Source organism: Pinus tabuliformis, chromosome 1_1 (assembly GCF_031772625.1).
Source record: "Pinus tabuliformis cultivar Carrire ecotype Pingquan chromosome 1_1, CPIR1, whole genome shotgun sequence".
NCBI lineage: Eukaryota > Viridiplantae > Streptophyta > Pinopsida > Pinales > Pinaceae > Pinus > Pinus tabuliformis.
Window position 1 is genome coordinate 477,242,827 of NC_142297.1, and position 4,302 is coordinate 477,247,128.

Consider the following 4,302-nt stretch of genomic DNA (forward strand, 5'->3'; position numbering starts at 1 on the left):
TAAACCTGCTCAATACTCCCACTGCATGTGCAATGTCTGGTCTAGTACGGACCATTGCATACATCAGGCTACCTACTGCACTTGCACATGGAACACGGGACATTTCCTCTTCCTCTTCTTGTGTCTTGGGACACTGTTCAGCAGATAAATTTACACCTACAGGAATAGGAACCTTCACCAGTTTACTATCCTGCATATTAAACCTCTGCAATATTGTCTCGACATACTTCCTTTGGTTTAACTAGAGCTTCCTCTTTTCCCGATCTCTTTTAATTTCCATGCCCAAAATATAGTTTGCAGCACCAAGATCTTTCATGTCAAATTTGGAGGACAATTGGGTCTTCAAATCCTGGATAATTTCTTTGTCATTTCCAACCAGCAACATATCATCCACATACAAGACCAGATAAATAACACGGTCACCAATTAATTTAAAATACACACAATGATCTGCTTTGCTTCTGGTGAAGCCAAGTCCCCGTATAAATGTATCAAATTTCTGATACCACATGCTTGGTGACTGTTTTAACCCATACAGAGACTTCTTTAACTTGCATACCAGTTCTTTCTTACCCTTCACCGCAAAGCCTTTAGGTTGTTTCATGTAGATCTCCTCTTCCAGATCCCTGTGAAGAAACGTTATCTTCACATCCATCTGTTCTACCTCAAAATCAAAAGCAGCAACAACAGATAAAAGTAATCTAATAGAAGTTACCTTGGCAAAAAGAGAAAAAATATCACCAAGATCAATTCCTGACACCTGAGAATAACCTTTTGCTACCAATCGAGCTATGTATTTCTCCATTTTTCCTTCTGCATTTGTCTTCTTTTTGAACACCCATTTTCTGCCAATGGGTTTCCTTCCAACCCGCAACTCCACCAGATCCTAAGGCTCGTTTTTGTGCAAAGATGCCATTTCATCAACCATGGCCTCTTTCCAGAGTTTTCTATCCTCTAAATCCACTACTTCCTTCACAGTTCTGGGTCATCATCATCAATAATAGATAAAGCAAAATTTGAACAGAAAGCAGATGGACTATACCTTTCTAGTTTCCTTCTTTCTCGAACTGATCTTCTTACACCTAGAGTTTGTGGCTCTTCAAATTTTGATTCCTCCTTTGCTGTAGAGTCCGATTCTTCCTCCTTTAGGTCAAACTCTATCTTTTCAGTTTCCTTTGGTTGGACTTCATGTTTAATAACATCTTTCACCTCTCTGAACACCACATCTCGGTTGTACACAACCTTCCTTGTTATTGGTTTCCAAAGCTTATAACCCTTCAAACCATCCTTATACCCAATAAAGATGCACTTTTCAGATTTATTATCCAACTTGGTTCGTTTCTCCTTTGGAACATGTACATATGCATCACATCCAAATACCCTCAGATGTGAAAGAGAGGGTTTCTTACTAGTTCATACCTCTTGTGGAGTCTTATCCTCCAACGCTGATTAAGGTGACCTATTGACCAGGTAACATGCAGTATCCACCGCCTTTGCCCAAAATTCCTATCCTAACCTTGCACCATTGAGCATGCTTCTTGCCCTTTCCATCAACGTCTTATTCATTCTTTCTGCAACTCCATTTTGCTGAGGTGTATATGGAGTAGTCTTCTCCCGTGCTATACCACACTTCTTACAGAATTCTTCAAATTCCTTACTGCAAAACTCTCCACCATTATCTGTCCTCAGCACCTTTATCTTCTTCTCTATCTGGTTTTCCACCAGAGCCTTGAATTCTTTAAACCTGTTAAAGACTCCAGATTTCTTCTTAAGGAAATATATCCATGTATTCCTTGAGAAGTCATATATAAATGATACATAGTACACAGACTTACCCAGTGATGGAACCTTCACAGGTCAAAACACATCACTGTGCTCAAGCTCTAATATCTGTTTCACCCTCTTACTTCCAGAGGGGAAACTCACTCGATTTTGCTTCCCATATACACATTTTCACAGAAATCAAAATCTAGAGAGCTACTACTCATACCTTCTACCATAAATTTACCATGAAGTATTTGAAGGCCCTTCTCACCAATATGTCCAAGCTTTTGATGCCACAGCATGGTCCTCTCTCCAGAGACGACTAGATTTTCTGCTCCACTTTTAGGAACCACAGAACTATTGCACCCATCAACAACAGTGCTACCTTGTAGCTTGTACAGAGTTCCAGTCCGAACTCCCCACATCAATACCAGTGCTACCTTGCAGCTTGTACAGAGTTCTAGTCCGAACTCCCCGCATCAATACCAGTGCTCCCCGAACCATCTTGTAGGTATCCTTCTCGAACACTATTTTTACACCTGCATCATCCAACTTGCTTATAGAAATCAGATTTCTAGTCAATGCAGGAATATGTAGACCACCCGGAAATGTTCTAACCCTTCCACCTTGCAACTTCAACTTTACTTTTCCACGACTAATGATTCTAGCCTTCCTATCATTCCATAAGAAAACATCACCACCATCATATTTCTCATACTCGTAGAACCACTCTCTATGGGGAGTGAAGTGAAAGGATGCACCTGAGTCAATCAACCATGCCTCATGATCTACATGTGTACTTGAAGAAGCCAAGTACACATCCCCACCTTCATCTAAGGTGGTTTTCGCCTCTGTAGAAGGAGCATCATCAGATCCCTTTCCTTTATTAGGAGCTTTAGATTTACAGTCCCTTTTGAGCTGCCCTTCCTTTCCACATTTCCAGCACACCACCTTTACAGGTTTTCTTGGAAATTTAGATCTCCCTCTAGATTTAGATCTCCCACTCGATGACTTATTTTTGTTTCTATTTTGGGACCGTCCTCTTACAGATAAGGCATCGACATTCTGGCTCTCCATATTTTTCCATCTCATCTCCTCTATCAGCAAGGATGAGACTATTTCATCAAAATGTAAGGCATTTGCATTGCTACCTATTGCAATAACCAGATTATCCCAGGAATCTGGTAGAGAACAGAACAAATTGATGCACTTATCTTCATCTGAAATTTTAATATCAACAGATGCTAACTGACTTACCATAGTATTAAACGCATTTAGATGCTCTGTCACTGAGTCTCCATCTTTCATCCTCAGGTTATACAACTTTTCCCGCAGGAACAGTTTATTCACCAGAGACTTAGATTGGTACGAAGTCCCTAACTTGTCCCACAAAGCCTTTGCCGTAGCTTCCCCTGATACATTCAACAATACTGAATCTGAGACACATAATTGTATTTTGCTCTTTGCCTTCCGATCCAAATTCTTCCATTCTTCATCGGTCACTCCCGTTAGTTTAGTACCTGGATCTACCGCGATCAACTGATCTTTATCCACCAACAGATCCTCCATCTTGAGTTTCCACAACTCAAAACTCTGACGATTAAATTTCTCGATCTCTATCTTTCCACTACTCGCCATCTTTTTTCACCACCAAAGTCGATCTCGCAGATCTCCCACTGAACAGGGTCTACCACAGGCCTGAGAAAAACCCCTCATCAACAAAGGCGTCCCCTTGAAGCCAAAAACAACTCTGATACCAAATGTAGGTTTTAACCTTGTACAAAAATTACCTGCATACGAATTCTAAAACACAGAGAAATAAACATTGCGAGAGCATAACACATAAAACACATATACACAGAGATTTTCCCACTGGATCCCAAAACCGGGACTACCAGCTTGATTTTTCATTATGTTCCTTTCAATGTTATAATACATATTTATACATGCTGAAGCATCCAATACTATGGATCAAAAACCATCGCATCCAATACCATGGATCGAAAACCATTACGTCCAATACCATGGACCGAAAAACCATCACGTCCAAAAGACATGTGCAAAAATCATGCACAAAACCATAGGTGGGTCCGCCCAACCTAACATAGGATCCAAAATCAAAATTTTCCGGGGCGCTGCCCTAGACCCCATAAAGTGGGGTTACGGGTAGCCCTCAAACCCCCTGTTAACTACGTGGAAAGAATATAACACAACCCAACACCATTAGTGTGATGACCAAAGACACCATGCACAAGCTCAACCTCCAAGGTTCATTGAGGAAGACCACAAAATTTTTTCAACTTGCAGAACATTCGGATGGTCTTCATTGACTCCTGGGAGTACCTTGCAGATTCTCTAGTTCTCCAGCCTAAGGCTAAGCTTACTGGATATGCTCTCATCCTTGGGAGGCCATTGTTGGCCATAGCTGATGCTTACATTAGCTGCAGAGTTGGGAATATGACCATGAAGAATGGGCATATGTCCAAACAGTTAGTCCTATACCCTCTTGCTCAACCTACCCTAGAGCATGATTTACCT